This window comes from Oncorhynchus clarkii, chromosome 25 (assembly GCF_045791955.1).
Source record: "Oncorhynchus clarkii lewisi isolate Uvic-CL-2024 chromosome 25, UVic_Ocla_1.0, whole genome shotgun sequence".
Taxonomy (NCBI): domain Eukaryota; kingdom Metazoa; phylum Chordata; class Actinopteri; order Salmoniformes; family Salmonidae; genus Oncorhynchus; species Oncorhynchus clarkii.
This window is the reverse complement of record NC_092171.1, coordinates 16,937,970-16,963,257: the sequence shown is the minus strand read 5'-3', so window position 1 is coordinate 16,963,257 and position 25,288 is coordinate 16,937,970. Positions and strand designations below refer to the sequence as shown.

Here is a 25,288-nt window from a genome sequence, read left to right as displayed (position 1 = left end):
TATCAGACACAACACTGTACTTCTGGAGGGATAAGATACAGTAGCTTCTGGGAAGGTTTGTTTATTTTTAGAGGTGATTATTGAAGGAATGTTAAGTAGGTCATTTCTCCCTGCTAGAATACTAATACAGAGTTAGTCTCGGGGGACAAACAGTTTAAGTTTCTTTACATTTACCCTTCAGTGGCCACAGGCAGAGCAAAATTAATTATTGACAGGCGTCAGAGACTGAGTGAAAAATAAAGGACATTATTGACAGGGGAGGGAAGAGCTTCCAGTTATTGCTCCACCACATTTCATTAGGGCTCGTTGTGGGTGCTGCAGACTACAGACCAGGGAGAGATCGAAAGAGAGAATATCCAGAATCATCACAGACATCAAGCATATCTGTAAACTAGTATGGGTTGTTGTATTGATGTCGTTCATATAGCTGTAATGTTAGCAGATTCCTTCAGGTACACAGGGTGGAGCACCAAATAGAATAGTCCGTTGACCTGCTCAGTCTCAGGGTCCAGGTCAATGTCGTAGCAACATGGCCTTGTGGGTAGCCCTGGAATCGTGGGCATCTAGGATGGGGCAGAAAAAAAATAACAATATCAGTATATTTGTGTCCTCTGATCAAGAGATTGATTCAGTTGATTCTCTGTTGAGGCCAGTGCTTTCTTACCATGCCAACCTGATGGGCAGGACAAACCCTGTGGGCACCCCCTTTTTATCCGCCTCGTGGGACAGGGACAGATGGGTCTTTGCCATGCAGATGGGCAGATTCCCCAAAGCCCTGGACAAGACAATAATGGCATTCATTGAAAGGAGATTAAAACCTCAAATAGAAATGCAAGTCTGTTGACAGAATTTCACCAACAAAAATAAAGTCTGGCCTTAAGTCTCTTTTTTTTTCTTGAACCTTCAAGGATGAAGTTGACAACGGAAGGCCCATGTCCTTGAGTAGAATGAGCTCCAGATATCATGTAAACAAATAACCATCTCGATTAAAATCCTTGGTCTCATAGCCATTGTACCCATTTGGTGTAAAGCTCCACCTTGTGCTGGGCATCTGGCAGCAGCTCTATGTTATCAGCCCCGTAGATCTTCTGAGAAATTATCCGGATCTTCTCCACAATGGGCAGCTAAAAGTGATTCAGACAGACAAACACACACATATGCATGACATATGAGTACCATAAAACTGGTTCAGGTCATCTACACGGATTCGGCAACGTTTCAATTTAGTGCATTTGCAACAGTACCAACCCACTGGGCACACAACGCCATTTTAACGTGGACAATTGGGTAATATTTGGTTGAGACGTTGGTCAATGAGTAAGTTGAATTTCCAGTGTGTTATCACTATGCTTTCAACCATATAAAAGCACAACCAAATTCCAATCGAAAAACAAAGTCCAATTTTTGGTTTAGTTGTCACACATGCTGTTCCAGATTCTGCACAGTACAACAGCAACAGCAATTGTGAAGATCTCCACAGACCTGAGACGACCCATGCATGAGATCTTGAACATGCACCCTTAATATGATTACATAAGAACAAATGTATAGTCACATTAACCTCAATGTGGCCATGGATGTGTTACTCATTTTAAGGTTGAATTTTTTTTAATTTTTTTTATTTTTTTATTTCACCTTTATTTAACCAGGTAGGCTAGTTGAGAACAAGTTCTCATTTGCAACTGCGACCTGGCCAAGATAAGGCATAGCAGTGTGAACAGACAACACAGAGTTACACATGGAGTAAACAATTAACAAGTCAATAACACAGTAGAAAAAAGGGGAGTCTATATATACACATTGTGTGCAAAAGGCATGAGAAGGTAGGCAAATAATTACAATTATGCAGATTAACACTGGAGTGATAAATGATCAGATGGTTATGTAAAGGTAGAGATATTGGTGTGCAAAAGAGCAGAAAAATAAATAAATAAAAACAGTATGGGGATGAGGTAGGTGAAAATGGGTGGGCTATTTACCAATAGACTATGTACAGCTGCAGCGATCGGTTAGCTGCTCAGATAGCAGATGTTTGAAGTTGGTGAGGGAGATAAAAGTCTCCAACTTCAGCGATTTTTGCAATTCGTTCCAATCACAGGCAGCAGAGAACTGGAACGAAAGGCGGCCAAATGAGGTGTTGGCTTTAGGGATGATCAGTGAGATACACCTGCTGGAGCGCGTGCTACGGATGGGTGTTGCCATCGTAACCAGTGAACTGAGATAAGGCGGAGCTTTACCTAGCATGGACTTGTAGATGACCTGGAGCCAGTGGGTCTGGCGACGAATATGTAGCGAGGGCCAGCCGACTAGAGCATACAAGTCGCAGTGGTGGGTGGTATAAGGTGCTTTAGTGACAAAACGGATGGCACTGTGATAAACTGCATCCAGTTTGCTGAGTAGAGTGTTGGAAGCAATTTTGTAGATGACATCGCCGAAGTCGAGGATCGGTAGGATAGTCAGTTTTACTAGGGTAAGTTTGGCGGCGTGAGTGAAGGAGGCTTTGTTGCGGAATAGGAAGCCGACTCTTGATTTGATTTTCGATTGGAGATGTATGATATGGGTCTGGAAGGAGAGTTTAGAGTCTAGCCAGACACCTAGGTACTTATAGATGTCCACATATTCAAGGTCGGAACCATCCAGGGTGGTGATGCTGGTCAGGCGTGCGGGTGCAGGCAGCGAACGGTTGAAAAGCATGCATTTGGTTTTACTAGCGTTTAAGAGCAGTTGGAGGCCACGGAAGGAGTGCTGTATGGCATTGAAGCTCGTTTGGAGGTTAGATAGCACAGTGTCCAAGGACGGGCCGGAAGTATATAGAATGGTGTCGTCTGCGTAGAGGTGGATCAGGGAATCGCCCGCAGCATGAGAAACATCATTGATATATACAGAGAAAAGAGTCGGCCCGAGAATTGAACCCTGTGGCACCCCCATATTTTTTTTTTTATTTTACCTTTATTTAACCAGGCAAGTCAGTTAAGAACAAATTCTTATTTTCAATGACGGCCTGGGAACAGTGGGTTAACTGCCTGTTCAGGGGCAGAACGACAGACAGCATGCCCTTCCGGTTACTAGTCCAACGCTCTAACCACTAGGCTACCCTGCCGCCCCACACTGAACTCTGTTCTCCAAAGTAATGCCCTGGACACACTGAACTCTGTCTGCAAAGTAATTGGTGAACCAGGCAAGGCAGTCATCCGAAAAACCGAGGCTACTGAGTCTGCCGATAAGAATACGGTGATTGACAGAGTCGAAAGCCTTGGCAAGGTCTATGAAGACGGCTGCACAGTACTGTCTTTTATCGATGGCGGTTATGATATCGTTAAGTACCTTGAGCGTGGCTGAGGTACACCCGTGACCGGCTCGGAAACCAGATTGCACAGCGGAGAAGGTACGGTGGGATTCAAGATGGTCAGTGATCTGTTTGTTGACTTGGCTTTCGAAGACCTTAGATAGGCAGGGCAGGATGGATATTGGTCTGTAACAGTTTGGGTCCAGGGTGTCGCCCCCTTTGAAGAGGGGGATGACTGCGGCAGCTTTCCAATCCTTGGGGATCTCAGACGATATGAAAGAGAGGTTGAACAGGCTGGTAATAGGGGTTGCGACAATGGCGGCGGATAGTTTCAGGAATAGAGGGTCCAGATTGTCAAGCCCAGCTGATTTGTACGGGTCCAGGTTTTGCAGCTCTTTCAGAACATCTGCTATCTGGATTTGGGTAAAGGAGAACCTGGAGAGGCTTGGGCGAGTAGCTGCGGGGGGGGGGGAGCTGTTGGACGAGGTTGGAGTAGCCAGGCGGAAGGCATGGCCAGCCGTTGAGAAATGCTTGTTGAAGTTTTCGATAATCATGGATTTATCGGTGGTGACCGTGTTACCTAGCCTCAGTGCAGTGGGCAGCTGGGAGGAGGTGCTCTTGTTCTCCATGGACTTCACAGTGTCCCAGAACTTTTTGGAGTTGGAGCTACAGGATGCAAACTTCTGCCTGAAGAAGTTGGCTTTAGCTTTCCTGACTGACTGTGTGTATTGGTTCCTGACTTCCCTGAACAGTTGCATATCGCGGGGACTGTTCGATGTTAGTGCAGTCCGCCACAGGATGTTTTTGTGCTGGTCGAGGGCAGTCAGGTCTGGAGTGAACCAGGGGCTATATCTGTTCTTAGTTCTGCATTTTTTGAACGGAGCATGCTTATCTAAAATGGTGAGGAAGTTACTTTTAAAGAAAGACCAGGCATCCTCAACTGACGGGATGAGGTCAATGTCCTTCCAGGATACCCGGGCCAGGTCGATTAGAAAGGCCTGCTCACAGAAGTGTTTTAGGGAGCGTTTGACAGTGATGAGGGGTGGTCGTTTGACTGCGGCTCCATAGCGGATACAGGCAATGAGGCAGTGATCGCTGAGATCCTGGTTGAAGACAGCGGAGGTGTATTTGGAGGGCCAGTTGGTCAGGATGACGTCAATGAGGGTGCCCTTGTTTACAGAGTTAGGGTTGTACCTGGTGGGTTCCTTGATGATTTGAGTGAGATTGAGGGCATCTAGCTTAGATTGTAGGACTGCCGGGGTGTTAAGCATATCCCAGTTTAGGTCACCTAACAGAACAAACTCTGAAGCTAGATGGGGGGCGATCAATTCACAAATGGTGTCCAGGGCACAGCTGGGAGCTGAGGGGGGTCGGTAGCAGGCGGCAACAGTGAGAGACTTATTTCTGGAGAGAGTAATTTTCAAAATTAGTAGTTCGAACTGTTTGGGTATGGACCTGGAAAGTATGACATTACTTTGCAGGCTATCTCTGCAGTAGACTGCAACTCCTCCTCCTTTGGCAGTTCTATCTTGACGGAAGATGTTATAGTTGGGTATGGAAATCTCAGAATTTTTGGTGGCCTTCCTGAGCCAGGATTCAGACACGGCAAGGACATCAGGGTTAGCAGAGTGTGCTAGAGCAGTGAGTAAGACAAACTTAGGGAGGAGGCTTCTGATGTTGACATGCATGAAACCAAGGCTTTTTCGATCACAGAAGTCAACAAATGAGGGTGCCTGGGGACATGCAGGGCCTGGGTTTACCTCCACATCACCCGCGGAACAGAGAAGGAGTAGTATGAGGGTGCGGCTGAAGGCTATCAAAACTGGTCGCCTAGGGCGTTGGGGACAGAGAATAAGAGGAGCAGGTTTCTGGGCATGGTAGAATATATTCAGGGCATAATGCGCAAACAGGGGTATGGTGGGGTGCGGGTACAGCGGAGGTAAGCCCAGGCACTGGGTGATGATGAGAGAGGTTGTATCTCTGGACATGCTGGTTGTAATGTTAAATTAGTTTGTAAGATAGCCTTAACATTAGGCTATTTACTATATTTCATGTAAAAGTCATATTGACTTGTGTTTGGTTGACAACACAACCAAATATCAAAATTTAAAGGATATGCATCTACTGCTTGTATAGTTCCATCTGAGCCACTGGCTTAATCCCATTCTTTTATCATTTATTTTTGGTTGAGTTGGAGCTGTGAATCCAGCATATCATTTGTTAACAAGTTAATAGGCTATATATTTTACACGACACAAGCAGGTGTGCTGCTCGTCGAACATCTCATTCCAAAATCATGGGCATTAATATGGAGTTGGTCCCCCCTTTGCTACAATAACAGTCTCTACTCTTCTGGGAAGGCTTTCCACTAGATGTTGGAACATTGCTGTGGGGACTTGCTTCCATTCAGCCACATAAGCATTATTGAGGTCGGGCACTGATGTTGGGTGACTAGGCCTGGCTCACAGTCGGAATTCCAATTCATCCCAAAAGTGGTCGATGGGGTTGAGGTCAGGGCTCTGTGCAGGCCAGTCAAGTTTTTCCACACAGATCTCGACAAACCATTTCTGTATGGACCTCGCTTTGTGCACGGGGGCATTGTCATGCTGAAACAGGAAAGGGCCTTCCCCAAACTGTTGCCACGAAGTTGGAAGCACAGAATCGTCTAGAATGTAATTGTATACTGTAGCGTTAAGATTTCCCTTCACTGGAACTAAGGGGCCTAGCCCGAACCATGAAAAACAGCCACAGACCATCATTCCTCCTCCATCAAACTTTACAGTTGACACTATGCATTCGGGCAGGTAGTGTTTTCCTGGCATCGGACTGCCAGATGGTCAAGCGGGATTTATCACTCCAGAGAAGGCATTTCCACTGCTCCAGAGTCCAATGGCGGCGAGCCTTACACCACCCCAGCCACAACGGTTGTCATTGCGCATGGTTATCCTAGGCTTGTGTGCGGCTGCTCGGCCATGGAAACCCATTTCATGAAGCTCCCAGCGAACAGTTCTTGTGCTGACATTGCTTCCAGAGGCAGTTTGGAACTCGGGATTGAGTGTTGCAACCGAGGACTTTCACGTGCTACGTGCCTCAGCTCTCGGCGGTCCCGTTCTGTGAGCTTGTGTGGCTCACCACTTCGAGGCTGAGTCGGCAAGTTCTCCTAGATGTTTTGACTTCACAATAACAGCACTTACAAGCAGACATTTTACAAACTGACTTGTTGGAAAGATCGCATCCTATGACGGTGCCAAATTAAAAGATACTGAGCTCTTCAGTACGGGCCATTCTACTGCCAATGTTTGTCTATGGAGGTTGCGTGGCTGTGTGCTCAATTTGATACACCTGTCAGCATTGGGTATGGCTGAAATAGCCAAATCCTCTAATTTGAAGGGGTGTCCACATACTTTTGTATATATAGTGTATTTCAAAAGTGATATTGAATTGTGTTTGGTTGTCAATGCAACTAAATATCAACATTTGAAGGAGATTTATATTGTGCTTGGCTAATTCCATCTGTGCCACTGACTAGTCTTCAATTTCAGTTTGTCTACAAAGTAATAAGTTATATGTTGGATTCACATCTCCATCTCAACCAAAAATCTACGTTAAAGAATAGGACTAAATCAAATAAAACTTTATTGAAAGTGCATTTAAAGTTTGATTTGATGTAGTCCTATTGTTTAACTTAGATTTTTAGTTGAGATGGAGACGTAAATCCAACATATCAATTATTCATTTGCAAACAAACTGGAATTAAAGCCAGACTAAGGCAGTGGCACAGATATAACTATCCAAGCAAAAGATGCTGCCCTGCCTATCTTTTTTTTCTGATAGTGGATATAACGTTGAAGATCTGACGTTTTAAAGGTACAAATTCAACATATTTTATACAAGGTTTTTCCTATGTTGAAATTTGGTTACCATGACATAATCCTGTGGTTTAAATTTCACCCTCAACAGTTTACGTCGATTACTTTGATCAAATTCAATGTATTTTCCACATAGATTCCACTTTACAGTACATTGACAAATTATGTTGAAATAACGTTGATTCAACCAATTTGTGCCCAGTGGGAAGCCATTGCATAGCCTATATCAGGAATCAACCAATATTCCACTGCTCCTCTCCTCTGATTCCCCTTGTGCTCTCAGTCAGTCGCATGGGCAGTCATCAATCACCAGAGGGGCGTACAGCAGCAGTCCTGCTCCTGTCTCTGACAGATCCACTGTAGTGGAGAATAGAGCCATTTCACATTTTGACTAACCTAAACTCAGGGGTCACAGGCACATCTCTCCTCACCTGTCAGTCGCACATTGACTGATGGAGTGACATGGGGTTGATGTATGGATACTCTGTGATGAAAACAGTCATCGGAGCATAAGAAGTGAATCAGTGATTTAATCTACGGACATGACACAAGACTGATAGTGAGATGGTATGAATGGAAGTCCAGCCAGTGAACAGTCAAGATGAGAAAAATCTTTACGACCTGCGCAGGATGAAATCAATGCACCTATGTCATAAAGTGAAAACCAAGGTCTTTCAGTAAGGTCCAACGCTCGCTTTACCTCTACATCATAGAGAAACTTGAAGTCGCTGGGGGCCTCAGAAGCCCTCTGCACAGCCTGTCCCAGGGCCGCAGCACCAGCACCCCCTTCAGCCCATTGAGAGCAGCGCACCACATCAAAGGCTCCCGCTGCCTTGGCCAGGCTACAGATCAGGTCCAGCTCTGATTTCAGTGTCTGTCCTGCAGTCAGGGTCACAAAGGTCAGAGGTCAAAGCACTAATACACAAGACAATAGGGGTAAAATAGTTTCAGATGCTCACCATGACTAGGACTTCCTTGAAAGCGTTGACGGCCACCACCACTGGCACTCCAAAGTGTGTGGCATTTTCCACCTGTTTCCTCATGTTACTGCAGCCCTTTCTGAGAAGCTCAAGGTTCTACGCAGGAACACACAATGGGTCTTGTTGATATATAGCCATTACATAACATATTGTGTATACTCTGCCTTTGTAGAGACACCCCAGTGACCTTGACGAGCAAGTTAAGTGCAGCCAAGTTAAGTGCAGCAGTATGCACTGGTCCATGTAAATGAAGGGAGCTTGTGAACTGGACCTAATTGCACTCCATAATGGATGGGCCTGGGTAATTCAGATCAACTAATAGCATCAGATGAGAATTAAACCAGGTCACAAGACAGAGCAAATACTACGCTCATGCCCTTGATGCCTTCTAATGAATGATTGAGTCTTACAACCAAGACATAGTGCAGAGGATGGGTAATATGTCATTAACAAAACATTTTCATAAAGGGGAAGTGACACATTTAGGATAGATGCCCTTTCATTGATGTGATGAGGTGTGAAGGGGGAGGGGGTGAAGTTAAGACAGTGGGGGTGATGGGCGAAGTAGTGTCTTACCTCTTCCACATATTCTTTGGGCAGGTCCAGTCCAGCAGTAACCTGCAGCAAGGGAGAAGTCCAGTCAAAAAGCCACCAAACTAGCATAAGCAATTATGGGATCAATCCCTACCCAATGACATGAAACTTAGTAGTGTTTGTGGGGGTAAAGCTAAAGCAGCAGCAGAGTGAATATGAATGAGGTCTTCCTGTGTGACCGCCAAACAGCAGGAAATGTAATTACATTCTCAGCAGTGCACCTGCATTCATTGACGCGGGATAGAACATTCCATACGAGAAGATATGTGACAATAACGTGTGAACATTCTCTAGGCTGATCTGATGATTATATTTTACTGCAGTGAGCAACCATTCTTTTTCCTTTGAGGGTAAAAACCTGTCCTTCAATAGGTCTTTCTGAAAGCTGCCCGTTGTCACCACCGTTAGGACAGAGATGGAAAGATATTCGGAGACCCCCGGTAAACTGTGCAGTCACTCACCATTGGCCCATCTCCATGCATCTCCGTGCATGGGGCGGCAGGTAGCCCCAGGCTAGATAGTTTTTTCTGAAGCAGTCTTTCTGAAAGCTGCCCGTTGTCACCACACACAGTTTACCGTGGGTCTCCGAATATCACTCTAGCCTAGTGGTTAGAGTGTTGGACTAGTAACCGAAAGGTTGCAAGATCGAATCCCTGAGCTGACAAGGTAAAAAAAATCTGTGGTTCTGCCCCTGAACAGGCAGTTAACCCACTGTTCCTAGGCCGTCATTGAAAATAAGAATTTGTTCTTAACTGACTTGCCTAGTTAAATAAAGGTAAAATAAAAACAATTTATAAAACATCTTCAGGGCTTGGACAGTGGCCACTAGCACCACCACGTGAGGCCGGAGTAGCGGCATTTGATGTTGAAGAATGTCTCCATGCCGACGTAAGCACCGAACCCAGCCACCGTTGCTATCCCATGAGAGAGACACTCAACACTCACATTGCATGACTCGTTCATAGCTTTGTTTCTTGCCAAGGTAGAGGCTGTGTGTTTTAGCTCCACTTACCCACAAAGCCCTCCTGGCCGACCAGCTTCAGGGCCATCTTATCAGCCAAGATGGAGGAGTTGCCATGGGCGATGTTGGCGAAGTGTCCGGCATGGACGAACACGGGTGTTTTCTGTTGAGAGAAATGCCTCACACAGCAGCAGAACATACACAGACTGTGGCAATGTCACCACTCAGACTCACAGCAGTCAGTCTACCACATCAAAAGCCATACTGACTCAGAATCCCTTATCTGCAGTCAACATAAGTTTAGCTAAGCAAGTTCTAGGCTTTGAAATATCTGTTGATTAGACCAAATCCTGCCTCTGTACTTCTCAAAAGAGATATAGGGTATTAGTAACTAAACTAAAAAAACAGCCACAAGCAGATGCCTTCTGTCTATTCCAGACTGCGTTATCACTGCTCCGGGATAATGTAGGAAGCCTCACATCCACACTACCCTAACCAATTAAATAAATCTAAAACCCATTTTCCCACACTGCTTTGCTTCCCTCTCCTCCAGTCGCCGGGCCAGTACAGTTCAGCCCCCCCGGCTCTGTAGCCCCCACCCACCTCCAAAGTCTGCATCAGGTTGGGCTTGATGGCATCCCTCTTCAGCACAGTCAGGGCTCCGCTCACACCTTGTACAGAGTGAAAGCATAGGAAGAACCTTTCAAGCCCAGAATCAACAAGCACTCATCACAAACCTCAATCCAACCACTGATCATTGCACAACCACAGTAAAATGTTGTCAAAAACAGAGCAATTGAATGTGTTGACGGCCTATGTATTGGTTAACAGTGAAGGAAAAAGACTAGGGCCACTGACCAGATCCTCTGTGGTGATGGGCTGCCCGCTGCGGCTGGTGGCCACCACCTTGGCCAGGCGCTGGCCCATGTCCTCCAGGCTGCTGGTGAGATCCAGCACTGGCCACCAATATGCTGAACTGGGCCTGGGGGAGAGGGACAGAACATGTCAGTATTAGGTGACTAACTAATGGTAAACTAGTGTGTCCCTTCTCAGTCGGTGATTGGCCAACGGTGATCTTCCTCAGGAAATGATCATTGGTGTCCAACACTGAAAATGACGCAAAGACCCATAAAACATTATATTTCTCATGATTTTTGATAATATGCAGTATGCACAATAACAGCTGCTTGTGTCTCCCAGACACCGTGCATCTCCAGTACCTCCATGCCAGGTAAGAGAGTCTGGGTCCATGTCAAGGTGGGCGAAGCGGTTGATCTCCTCAGTGAGAGTGGTGGGGTCAGTCTTTTCAATGCACACTCTCTATAGGAGTCATACACACAGACACTTGCAGAGAAATTCTCTCACTAGCACAGCCAAGATGATAACGGCATTATCCAATTGTCATCCAATGAGCCGTTCTTTGTTCTGATGTTTTTACCTTCAGTCTGTTTATCTGGATGGGGAAGAACATCCGCTGACCTCCACTAAGGGGGACCAGACGGTTATATAAAGCCTGTGGGAGAGGTAATAAGTGAGAAAGATAAGAAATGGACTGACACACATTCATCAAACATGAAATACCACTTTGTGCAGTGCAATCTTTCTCAACAACAGAGGTCAACAGAGGTCGAGAGAGAGAGAGAGTTCACCTTGTCTATTTGGGTGGCTTCGTGGAACACGCGGGCGTCAATGGCTGCCACCACCAGGTTGTTGGCAGCTGTGATGGCATGGATATCGCCAGTGAGGTGGAGGTTGAACTGGAATCAGAATTAAGCTATATGGTCAGACACAAGCAAAGACGGTAAGCTTCATGTGAGCCCCCAGAGCCTGGACCAGTCCTATGGTGGTGGTGCTTTTTCCCTCCCCAAGCGGGGTGGAGGTGATTCTAGAGATACAGATAACATTAACACTGTAAAGTTTCAAAGAGCATAACAGATCATCAATCTTGATGAATCAAGAGTTCTGTACCAGGCCACTGTAGTGACAAGGAGCACATTTGTACATTACACCTACAGCATGAAAGAAAAATAACAGATTCGAGTCAAGAACAAAAGGTTATTGTACCCAGTACAAAATAACTAGCGAGACAGACAGACAGAGCATACCCAGCGACCACCACGTATTTCCCATCAGGCTGTGCCCGCAGGCGTTTGAGGATGTCCAGCTGCACCTTAGCCTTGGTCTTCCCATAGAGCTCCACCTCCCTGGCCATCCGGTCGATGGGCTTGAGTGCGCAGGAACGTGAGATCACGATGTCACTAAGGGCCACAGTGGGGTCACACTCATCTAGTCAGCAGTAACAGCAGACAGAAAATGTTCCGCAAGCCTCTGAGGACCAGGTTTAGGGCTTTCCACCATGAAGGTAGAGACTCAAGACTAGAGCCTCCTCAGTTAGTGGATGCTTGAATTATTCAGCAACAGTATGGAGGAGTATTAAAAGTATGACTAAGTGACTACGAAATAGAGTGATTCCACATCAGAGAAGGTAGGCAGAGGATGAGGGGACCAACCTTGGCACAGGCAGGTTGAGCTTGATGTAGGTGATGCTCCACTTGCCTGGCTGGTGAGACTCCAGGAATCGCTTGGCACTGTGTTCTGGAGATGAAGAAAAGTCGCAAACCACACAGCCAATAAAAAGCTCTGACTACACGTTCAGCTTGGAATTTGTACATAACTCGAAGGCAATTTGCTATGGTTCTGCCTTATGGACAAAAGCTATTAATTCTAAGGGAATGTGCTCTGAGCAACCGTGGACTGCAGAGTGCCATAAAAGTGAATAAAAATAAAAATTGCTTTCCATTCATTCATGTCGTTAGAATGCAATTGCCTCAGCTCAGAGGATTACCAGACAGAGGGAAATTAGCTTCTGAAGGAACACCTTATCTACTACAAAATGCTCCACAGTCTGTTTTTTCCATAATGTCATGCTGCGGAAACAGGTGAATAACATTGATAAGGCCACAGGACAGGGAGTTGCTCCATCACAAACAAAATGACCACCAACTTTTCCCCTGAAATGTGAATTCTCACAGGATGAATTTTGGAGCTGAAGTGTTTTGTGTAATTACTAGTAGGGGTGACACTACCTTCGTAGCAGAGGTGGATCGGTAAGCTACACTCACGTCATGAGTAACTTTGGCTGAGATCTGAGGACTTGTATTCCAAGGCTTTAGCTTGGTGGACTACCGTATTCTTTAGGCATACAGACAACCCGTGTTCAGTCATGGGCTCCACTCCTGGTACGAGAGTGATGAAGCCAGCCTGCTCCTTAGCAGAGGAGTATTGCACATCCCCCACCTTGTGCTTCCCACTGGGCCTCGTCCCATCTTAGAAGGTCAAAACAAGCAGAATTGCCCCTAAACTTTACCCATAAATAAAAGTTGCTAGCTCCATGGAGAACTGATGACACACTAATGGTTAGCGCCCATATTTGTTCTAAAAAGAAAGAATACTTGTCAAAAGGGAAACCAATGGAGGGGACCATACTAACCTAGGATGTGATTAATGCCACAGTCGATGACCACCGCTCCTTTCTTTACCCAATCTCCCTTCACCATCTCTACTTTCCCGATCCCAACCACCAAGATGTCAGCCCTTCCCACCTGCAAAGAGGGGATTGGATGGATCTCCTCAAAATACTATATTAGTGTCTTTCGTGGAATGAGTCTGTCAATCTAATGTACATTAGTGCTGCTGTATATGGGATCTGTATGTGACATATTACTACTACCTGTATACATGATCGTGACGAGTTGGATGTAGTAATGGCCTGTATATGACAGGTTATGGTTGTGAGTGTGTTCATGTTCTGAGTGAGCGTGTGACATGTTCTGGGCTTGGGTTTATCTCAGCAGCGAGGTCAGCAGTTTTTGAATGGCGGGTTGTCACGGTAGCGTGGTTCCACAGCAGCAGGTCATGCATGGGCGCACCCACTATCTTACTGCGGCCAATCACTACAGTTTTCTTCCCAGCCACCGACACACAATCATTAAATTGAGCACTTTTACATACCTCTTATGAACTTTGAGCGGTTCTGGACTGGTTCTGACTGACATTTTGGTGTACAAAGCGATCTGAAAGTCGTAGGGTCCAGTGCCTTATAGTACCAGAAAGCCCCAGCTGTCCGCTCTCCACAACCACTCTGTCAGCGGAGCAGACTTGAAGTGTCAGGTTTCACACTCTACATTTGCATAGGGAATGACGTGTCACATTGTCTGGCCTATCCAGACAAATAATATATTTGCTCTCCCTCTAAACGACGGGAGCCCAACCTTGGAGACTGCATATGAAAGAGGACAGTCTAGCGATTCCAGCAGTTGTGGTTTCATCTCATTATAACCACTTTCACTTGGTCACTTTGTGCATAAAGCTGAAGTTCTAACGAGTCTGCAGCAATTTGAATGGTGTCTCTGCATCACTCAGAGGAGACTTTACAGAAAATGCTCTGTCATCAGTTCTATGAAATGGGGCCACATTTGTACACTAACTAAATATGATCATATTTATTTTCCAGTTCTAAGAAAATTGAAATCTTATAAGTCATTCGTAATTTGATTGTTACTATATTTTAAAAGCTTTTCAGTCATTTCAAGTCGTTTTTCCACACTTTTGTTGAAAATTTTTGTTATATTTTCACAATATTTATAAGATGTACTTGAGCTTGTACTTGAGAACACCTCAAAAGTGAGTTCAACTCGGCAATTTATAATTATTTCTACCAGAAAGGTGAGTTCCCGTCCTTTCTAGAACTAGGCAGCATTACTAGTTTTTGTTTATGGGCATCATGAAAAATTATAACTTTTGGCTATGTCTATTTAGGCAGAAATCTATATTTTGCATTATCATTCAAGTCAAATGATTCAGCTGACTGGCATTTAGTCCTATTTTCTCCACTGTACCCACCAGTCTGTCTGATGAGCTCCATGCAGCCGTTAGGAGTACAGGGGATGAAACAGTCACCCAGGTCCCCACGGGACAATTTCCCTGCATTTATACTAGTCAGACTGGGAACACACAAACAGTACACTCATTATCAGCATCCATTTTCTGATCAACAATTCTAACCACTAAGAGTTAGTCATACTTACACATACAGTGGGGTCTGAAATTATTGACACCTTTGATAAAGATGAGCAATAATGATTTTTTTAAAAATAGTTTATTCAAATACTAAGCTATATTATATGCTCAAAAACATTCTGGAAATTATATAATTTTATACTAATACAATTGCTCAGAGAAAGAGCTTTTGTTTAATTAATTAATTTAATTAAGTCATATTTTTTCTAAAACAAAGTAGGGAGTCGAAATGATTGACACCCTTAAAGATTCTTAGAAATAAAAGTTTAGTATTTGGTCCCATATTCACAACATGCTTCTGATGCTACAAACGAAGTTGGATGCATTTGTAGTTCATTTTGGAGTCATTTTTATTCTAAATAAGAATAGAATATGTTTTTATTTTACCTTTATTTAACTAGGCAAGTCAGTTAATTAAGAACAAATTCTTATTTTCAATGACGGCCTAGGAACAGTGGGTTAACTGCCTGTTCAGTGGCAGAATGACAGATTTGTACCTTGTCAGCTCGGGAATTTGAACTTGCAACCTTCCGGTTACTAGCCCAACGCTCTAACTGCCCTGCTACCCCAGGGTAGCCTAGTGGTTCTAAACACTACTATATTAATGTGGATCCTATCATGATCATGGATAATCCTGAATGAGTCGTGAATAATGATGAGTGAGAAAGATCACACCCCCGTTATTGGTAATGGTGAGAGGTTAGCATATCTTGGGGGTACTCATCATTATTCACGATTACTCATCATTATTCACATTAAACAAAATCTTTCTCTGAGCAATTGTGTTAGTATAAAATTATATAATTCCCCCATTTTTTTGCAGCTTTAAGGGAATATTGAGAAAACATCCTGGGTGAAGCTGCTACTACAGAACAATAATGTTTCATTCTATTGTTAATGTCGGCGTATTCCCAACCTTGATACAGTATTTTTTTAATTGAATGACATTTTTGTTAAATTTAACTAGGCAAGTCAGTTAAGAACAAATTGTTATTTACAATGACGGCCAAACCCGGACGACGCTGGGCCAATTGTGTGCCGCCCTATGGGACTCCCAATCACGGGCGGATGTGATACAGCCTGGATTTGAACCAGGGACTGTAGGGACTTCTCTGTAGTGACTTCATTTCACATGAATGGGCAGGGGCGCAGCCATCGGTGGGTCTGGGGGGGGGGGGCATAGGCCCACCCGCTTGGGCGCCAGGGCCAGCCACTCAGAATGAGTTTTTCCCACTAAAAGGCTTTATTACAGACAGAAATACAACTCAGTTTCATCAGCTGTCTGGGTGCCTCGTCTCAGATGATCCCACAGGAAAAGAACCTGGATGTGGAGGTCCTGGGTTGGTGTGGTTACATGTGGTCTGCGGTTGTGAGGCCGGTTGGATGTACTGCCAAATTCTCTAAAACATGAGGCGGCTTATGGTAGAGAAATGAACATTCAATTCACTGGCAACAGTTTTGGTGACATTCCTGCAGTCAGCATGACAATTGCATGCTCCCTCAAAACTTGAGTCATCTGTGGCATTGTGTTGTGTGACAAAACCGGAGATTGTAGATTGGTCTTATTGTCCCCAGCACAAGATGCACCTGTGTAATTATCATGCTGTTTAATCATGCCACATCTGTCGGGTGGATGGACTTTCTTGGCAAAAGAGAAATGCTCACTTACAGAGATGTAAAAAAATTTGTGCACAAATTTTGAGAGAAGCTTTTCATGCGTATGGAACATTTCTGGGATCTTTAATACCAGCTCATGAAACATGGGACCAACCCACATGTTGCATTTATATTTTTGTTCAGTATAGATTCAGCCGCGCGCCGATTTGTTCTTGAGCGGATGCTCAAGGTTTAGTAATATTTGACTAAACCTAGCTTACATTTGTATACAGTCAGACATACAATATCTCTCTCTATTACAGTGCATTAGGAAAGTATTCAGATCCCTTAACTTTTTCCACATTTTATTACGTTACAGCCTTATTCTGAAATTGATTAAATGTATTTTGTTCCTCAATCTACACACAATACCCCATAATGACAAAGCAAAAACAGCTGTTTTTTTGTTGAAATTTTAGCTAATTTATTAAACAGAAATACCTTATTTACATAAGTATTCAGACCCTTTGCTATGAGACTCGAAATTGAGCTCAGGTGCATCCTGTTTCCATTGATCATCCTTGAGATGTTTCTACAACTTGGGAGTCCACCTGTGGTAAATTCAATTGATTGGACATGATTTGGAAAGGCACACACCTGTCTATATAAGGTCCCAAAGTTGACAGTGCATGTCAGAGCAAAAACCAAGCCATGAGGTTGAAGGAATTGTCCGTAGAGCTCCGAGACAGGATTGTGTCGAGGGCAAAAATCTGGGAAAGGGTACCAAAAATGTCCGGAAGCATTGAAGGTCCCCAAGAACACAGTGGCCTCCATCATTCTTAAATGGAAGAAGTTTGGAACCACCAAGACCCTTCCTAGAGCTGGCCCACAGGCTGGGAAGACTGAGCAATCGGGGGAGAAGGGCCTTGGTCAATGAGGTGACAAAGAACCCGATGGTCACTCTGACAGAGCTCCAGAGTTCCTCTGTGGAGATGGGAGATCCTTCCAGAAGGACAACCATCTCTGCAGCACTCCACCAATCAGGCCTTTATGCTAGAGTAGCCGACGGAAGCCACTCCTCAGTAAAAGTCACAGGACAGCCCGCTTGTTTACCAAAAGGCACCTAAAGGACTCAGAACATGAGAAACAAGATTCTCTGATCTGATGAAACCAAGATGGAACTCTTTGGCCTGAATGCCAAGTGTCACATCTGGAGGAAACCTTGCACCATCCCTTCGGTGAAGCATGGTGGTGGCAGCATCATGCTGTGAGGATGTTTTTCAGTGGAAGGGCCTGGGAGACTAGTCAGGACTGAATGAAAGATGAATGGAGCAAAGTACAGAGATTCTTGATGAAATCCTGAGCGCCATGGAGCAGATTCTCAGACTGGGGTGAAGGTTCACCTTCCAACAGGACAATGACCCTTAGCACACAGCCAAGACAACGCAGGAGTGGCTTCGGGACAAGTCTCTGAATGTCCTTGAGCAGCCCAGCCAGAGCCCGGACTTGAACCCGATCGAACATCTCTGGAGAGACCTGAAAATACCTGTGCAGCGACGCTCCCCATTCAACCTGACAGAGCTTGAGACGATCTGCAGAGAATAATGGGAGAAACTCCCCAAATACAGGTGTGCCAAGCTTGTGGCGTCATTATACTTCACAAATTCAACTAGAACGCTTCGAGAATGGCAAAGATGTGGATGTGAAATCTCCATGATTTGCCGGAGTGTCACAAAATAAAATGAAAACCGTTTTTGAGAGTTTATCACAGTTTGATTGACAGTAAACTGGTCACACAGAACATGACAAACATGTTGAAACATCTTAGTGCTTTCCCATCCACATCCTTCTCTGGGGCCGCAGCATTAGTCACCTTCTCAGTATCTATTTTGTGGATGGAGTCTAGAGGCAGCTGAACGATGAGGCCATGGATAGCAGAGTTCTCATTCACCTCCGTAATGCTGTGCAGAACCTACAGTGATGTGGGGTGTGTAAAAGAGAGAGGAAGGGAAAGAAATCAAAAGAAAGGGAATGACTGAGACAAAGAAAGCGACAGAAAGTGGCCTGCAGGGACCACTAGGAAGAAACGCTATGCAAGCTGTGAAGTCAACCCCCTCAGGATCCCTCCTCACCTCATCCTCTGTGGCAGTCCTCGGGAGCCTTAGGTGTGTGGCATTTATTCCAATCTACAATAGGCACAAGAAAAACAGAGTTTATGAAGTGAACAGGGAACAACGTGGAACATGTATCAGACATAAATAATCACGTCAAACTTTCTACTGTTATTTACCTCGGCTGCTGCCTTCAGCTTCATGCTGATGTAGAGGCTTGAATCATCTCAGTCCCCCACCTGAAAAGTACACAGCACATTGGAGCAAATAGGTATTCTTCATTTGTTGCAATAATGATTGAATAACCAATGTCAGTTATTATGTACATTACGTTTCATAATTCAACTATATAAGTATAAGAATGGAATAAATTCTCCTCTCTCCACTCTGAGTGGTTCTGAATCTGCCTGAGGAAAGATCTGACCCCCCAGGCTTTATTCTGTATCCCTTTTAGCAGACAACACAAATTCGTTACCCTCTCAAGTACACTCAAATGATACAAAGACTACCCATAGACAATCTAAGGAAACAGGCCATGGGAAAATAGGCTACATGGACAGAATCAAGATTTGAACTGCAGCCCTAAACACAAACTCTTGCTCTTACCTTTAACACAACCAGACTTGGTCAAAAGTTAGGGTCCTGAGACTTCATCTGCTCCACATTCTTCTTCAGCCTCTCCCTCACCTGGCTGTGGACATAAGACAAGCTACAGTCTCACAAAGAGAAAGCAGGGGGACCATTACTCGGGGGTAGAACCTGGATAGTCTTACAGGGACGTGGTGTTCCCAGACACCACTGAAGCCATGGACCTCCATCCTCCAACTGTCCACAGCACAACTCAGATCTTTGGAGGAGGTGAGGGTGCAGCATGATTACCAGCTGAGGGACAACTCCAGGAGTATGGCAAAGAGCAACCCCTGGAGTGCAATGCTAGGAAAGAGCCCTTATAGCGCTAAGAGACTCAGACCACAGGCAACCTTGGGTGTATTAGCTGGTTATTTTGGCATGGGAGAGGACAGCAATATATGATATGTGACAGAGAACGTCTTGCTAAGGAATTAGACTGTTACACTAAGTGATGTCCATGTAAATTCACCAGCCCAGCCAAATGAAGGCCTCTTAAGAGAGGGGCATCTCAGAAATGTCTTATTTTAGGCCCTTTTCTATCAACTAAACAGTTATTAGAGAGAGAGAGCGAGAAATGTTAGGGTCGTCAGCATCTCATCCTGGCTTGGCGGTACTCACATGAAAAAGGAATAGATCAATGGCACATTCTATTACATAATAATTGGCTCCCGAGTGACGCGGTGGTCTAAGGCACTGCATCTCATTGCAAGAGAAGTCCCTACAGTCCCTGGTTCAAATTCAGGCTGTATCACATCCGCCCGTGATTGGGAGTCCCATAGGGTGGCACACAATTGGCCCAGCGTCGTCCGGGTTTGGCCGTCATTGTAAATAACAATTTGTTCTTAACTGACTTGCCTAGTTAAATTTAACAAAAATGTCATTCAATTAAAAAAATACTGTATCAAGGTTGGGAATACGCCGACATTAACAATAGAATGAAACATTATTGTTCTGTAGTAGCAGCTTCACCCAGGATGTTTTCTCAATATTCCCTTAAAGCTGCAAAAGATTGTGACATTGTTCCCATCCACTTTGACATGAGCCTAAGAGGAAAACTATGAGTGACATTTGACGTCCTCGGGTTCAAAATAAAAATGTAGGCCAAGTGGTTCATGCAGTTCATTATTAGCTACACACTAACAAGTGCATACCGTTGATACCAGAATAAAGGATGTATGGAATTCTCAGGAACACGTTCTTCAGAATCTGTTCCAACCTTGTTTGTGGTTTGCAAAGTTGTGGGTAGAGATTCTACAGAACATTATGAATAGAACGAGGTTGCCAAGTCATGCTTGATGCATGTGGCTGTTGTTCACCATGTACAATGTCTGCAGAATGCAACAGAACGTAGAGATACGTGAGAAAAGCAACCTGCTACGAGGAAGCTATGTCAAAGGTTTACACAAAAATCAACATCATAGTGCTTTCTAAACCCTCTGCACAAGAGCTGTGTGCTAGTCGAGCAAAGTTACAAAAATGTGCGTGATACACTTGCTGTGGTCGCCCAGCAGCAGTACCATTTTGATCCAACAGACATGGTCAGAAATATTACAGAAACGGACAGTAAATCTCTTACGCAGAAACATCTTATCCACTGATGATTTGGGCTGGCATTGTTGGCTGAAAGAAAGTTTGTCCCGAGACAACAATTAAATTCAAGGGGCTTTATTGAACTTGTTCTCAACTAGCCTACCTGGTTAAATAAAAATGAAATAAAAAAATAAAATTGGCATGGGAAACATACAGTGGGGCAAAAAAGTATTTAGTCAGCAACCAATTGTGCAAGTTCTCCCACTTAAAAAGATGAGAGGCCTGTAATTTTCATCATAGGTACACTTCAACTATGACAGACAAAATTAGCAAAAAAAATCTAGAAAATCACATTGTAGGATTTTTAATGAATTTATTTGCAAATTATGGTGGAAAATAAGTATTTGGTCAATAACAAAAGTTTATCTCAATACTTTGTTATATACTCTTTGTTGGCAAATACAGAGGTCAAACATTTTCTGTCAGTCTTCACAAGGCTTTCACACACTCTTACTGGTATTTTGGTCCATTCCTCCATGCAGATCTCCTCTAGAGCAGTGATGTTTTGGGGCTGTTGCTGGGCAACACGGACTTTCAACTCCCTCCAAAGATTTTCTATGGGGTTGAGATCTGGAGACTGGCCAGGCCACTCCAAGACCTTGAAATGCTTCTTACGAAGCCACTCCTTCGTTGCCCGGGCAGTGTGTTTGGGATCATTGTCATGCTGAAAGACCCAGCCATGTTTCATCTTCAATGCCCTTGCTGATGGAAGGAGGTTTTCACTCAAAATCTCACGATACATGGCCCCATTCATTCTTTCCTTTACACGGATCAGTCGTCCTGATCCCTTTGCAGAAAAACAGCCCCAAAGCATGATGTTTCCACCCCCATGCTTCACAGTAGGTATGGTGTTCTTTGGATGCAACTCAGCATTCTTTGCCCTCCAAACACGATGAGTTGAGTTTTTACCAAAAAGTTATATTTTGGTTTCATCTGACCATATGACATTCTCCCAATCTTCTTCTGGATCATCCAAATGCTCTCTAGCAAACTTCAGATGGGCCTGGACATGTACTGGCTTAAGCAGGGGGACACGTCTGGCACTGCAGGATTTGAGTCCCTGGCGGCGTAGTGTGTTACTGATGGTTGGCTTTGTTACTTTGTTACTCCCAGCTCTCTGCAGGTCATTCGTGTGGTTCAGGGATTTTTGTTCACCGTTCTTGTGATCCTTTTGACCCCATGGGGTGAGATCTTGCGTGGAGCTCCAGATCGAGGGAGATTATCAGTGGTCTTGTATGTCTTCCATTTCCTAATAATTGCTCCCACAGTTGATTTCTTCAAACCAAGCTTCTTACCTATTGCAGATTCAGTCTTCCCAGCCTGGTGCAGGTCTACAATTGTGTTTCTGGTGTCCTTTGACAGCTCTTTGGTCTTCGCCATAGTGGAGTTTGGAGTGACTGTTTGAGGTTGTGGACAGATGTCTTTTATACTGATAACAAGTTCAAACAGGTGCCATTAATAGAGGTAACGAGTGGAGGACAGAGGAGCCTCTTAAAGAAGAAGTTACAGGTCTGTGAGAGCCAGAAATCTTGCTTGTTTGTAGGTGACCAAATACTTATTTTCCACCATAATTTGCAAATAAATTCATAAAAAATCCTACAATGTGATTTTCTAGATTTTTTTTGCTCATTTTGTCTGTCATAGTTGAAGTGTACCTATGATGAAAATTACAGGCCTCATCTTAAGTGGGAGAACTTGCACAATTGGTGGCTGACTAAATACTTTTTTGCCCCATTGTATATGGTTTTGCTGTTTGTTCTTTGTTATAGAGCCAAAAAGATTGGTGAAGTGGTTTACACATACATCTCCATTTTGGATAGACAAGTCTTCATGTTGTTGTTTAGTGTTTTCCAATTTTCCCAGAAGTGGTTAGAGTTGATGGATTCTTCAATTACATTGAGCTGATTTCTGACGTGCTGTTCATTCTTTTTCCATAGTGTATTTCTGTATTGTTTTAGTGATTCACCATAGTGAAGGCTTAGACTTCCCGGTTTTCCGGGTATCTATGTTTTTGGTTGGACAGGTTTCTCAATTTCTTTCTTAGATTTTTGCATTCTTCATCAACCATTTGTCATTGTTGTTCATTTTCTTCGGTTTTCTAGTTGAGATTTTTAGATTTGATAGGGAAGCTGAGAGGTCAAATATACTGTTAAGATTTTCTACTGCCAAGTTTACACCTTCACTATTACAGTGGAACGTTTTATCCAGGAAGTTGTCTAAAAGGGATTGAATTTATTGTTGCCTAATTGTTTTTTGTTAGGTTTCCAAACTACATTCCTTCGATCTATAGCATTTCATAATATTACTCAGTTCCTTTGGCTTTGATGCCTCATGATTTGAGTATTGCTCTGTTCAAGTAGACTGTGATTTTGCTGTGGTCTGATAGGGGTGTCAGTGGGCTGACTGTGAACATATACTTTGAGAGACTCTGGGTTGAGGTCAGTGATAAAGTAGTCTACAGTACTACTGCCAAGAGATGAGCTATAGGTGTACCTACCATACGAGTCCCCTTGAAGCATACCATTGACTATGTACATACCCAGCGTGCGACAGAGTTGCAGGAGTTGTGACCCGTTTTAGTTGGTTATGTTGTCAAAGTTGTGCCTAGGGGGGCATATGGGGGAAGGAATGCTGTCACCTCCAGGCAGGTGCTTGTCCCCCTGTGTGCTCAGGGTGTGAGGTTCTTGTCCGGTTCTGGCATTTAGGTCGCCACAGACTAGTACATGTCCCTGGGCCTGGAAATTATTGATGTCACCCTCCAGGATGGAGAAGCTGCCTTCATTAAAGTAAGGGGATTCTAGTGGGGGTTATAGGTAGCACACAGGAGGACATTTTTCTCTGTTAAGATCATTTCCTTTTGAATTTCTAGCCAAATGTAAAATGTTCCTGTTTTCGTTAATTTAATGGAGTGAGTTAGGTCTGCTCTATATCAAATGAGCATACCCCTTGAGTCCCTTCCCTGTTTCACACTGGTAGTTTGGTAGATGGGACTACCAGCGCTCTGTAACCTAGAGGGCAACCAGTGGGTCCATCTCCTCTATACCAGGTTTCTTGTAGGATGACAATGCCTGTATTTCTGATTTCTTTGATGAAGTCCAGGTTCCTGCTCTTTAGGTCAAAGGCAGATGACCTCAGGTCTTGGATATTCCAGGATGAGATAGTGAAGGCTTTGTGTCCCATAAAGTGTCCAATGTTGTTGGTCGTGTGGTTTGGCCTCAGGCCAGTAAGTGTGACCAGAGCCTACTGAGCATCTGGTACATGCCATTGGCTTGGGCTAGTGTAAGAGTGGGGGTTGGGCCTGTTTGCCCGCTCACGGCCTGGGCGTATCTGTGACTTCCATGTTGAGGCCCTCTTTGCGGGGGTGGGGTGTATGGGATGGGCAGGAGGGGCATAGGTCTGGGGGGGGGTTGATTGGTTGGGATGGTGGTGTGTTTGTGGCTGGTGGTGTTGTGTCCTGGATATAGGTCCTCTTGGCATGGGGGGGGGGGGGTGTCTATTGATCTGTTGCTCCTGTGTGAAGTGCTGGGGCTACATTTGAGAGCGATGTCCTTTAGAGTCCGGGCGAAGGTGGGCACTGCTGCCTTGTATAGGTGGACCTGGTCATAGAGGCTGTTCAAGACCAGGGTGGAGTGGTGGGCCAGGAAAACATTTGGTTTTGAGGCACAGTCATGGGAAATACTTGTGTTTACCCACTGTATGGTAGCAGGGTGGAAGTATTTTCATGGTAGCAGGGTGGAGATAACCACTTGTGCATTGGGGAAAGTAGAAGAAGCTATTTCAATCACTCCCTTCAGTGCTGTGGCCACCCTTTCCTGCTGTGTTCTCAGGTCATTTGTGCCTGTGTGTATTATTATGTGACTGGGTGATCCTAGTTAGTCCTCAGACAGAAGGTCTAGGGCGGGCTGGGCATTAGGACACCAGAGTTTAGACACACTGTGTTTGGGGAAAAGTGTTTTTTTCTTGAATATATTTCCCATTTGAGTCCATAAGGAGTACATTCTGTGTCTTGTGTATGCCCTCACTCAGTGGGTGTGGGGGGCTTGTCAGGAGGGATATCAGGGTGGCTTGGGGTTGTTCATTTGTCTGTTCTGCTGTGATGTTGACGCTATGGTAAGGGTCTGGTTTGGACTGTTCTGCTGACAAGACTTTTGTCGGGAGCTGAGGTGGGCTGTTCTGCTGGCTTCTCTGCAGGGGTGGCCAACTCTAGTGGGTTGTTCTCAGTCACACGCCATCCCCCTCAACCTTTCCTCTAGCAGTCTGATCCTCACCTCTCGTGCTCTGTTCTTCTCCTGCTTTTTATATTTTTGAAGTTGTTTCACCACAGTCCAGAGTGCAGATATCTCTTTCCACCTACAGCTCTCCGGGTCTGGTTAAGGGGTTGTTGTTGTGCTGGACTGTTGTTTGGGTCTGTGCTGACTGGAATGTAATCACCTGCTGTTCCAGCTCCACCTGCCTTACCTCCAGCTGGGCAAATATATCCTTAATTTCATTGAGTGAGTAGTACTCTGTGCTGGGAGGTTGACTTTCCACTTGGGGTTGCTCGTCTGTGGGGTTATATAATGAAGAGGTCTGGTCTGACCCGCTCGGGATGG

At 44.6% G+C, this 25,288-nt stretch overlaps 1 pseudogene; it reads right to left on the bottom strand.

Annotated features, from left to right (window-relative positions):
* Positions 1 to 448: 448 nt before the first annotated feature.
* Positions 449 to 24,088, bottom strand: LOC139383569 (C-1-tetrahydrofolate synthase, cytoplasmic-like; annotated as a pseudogene).
* Positions 24,089 to 25,288: the final 1,200 nt, after the last annotated feature.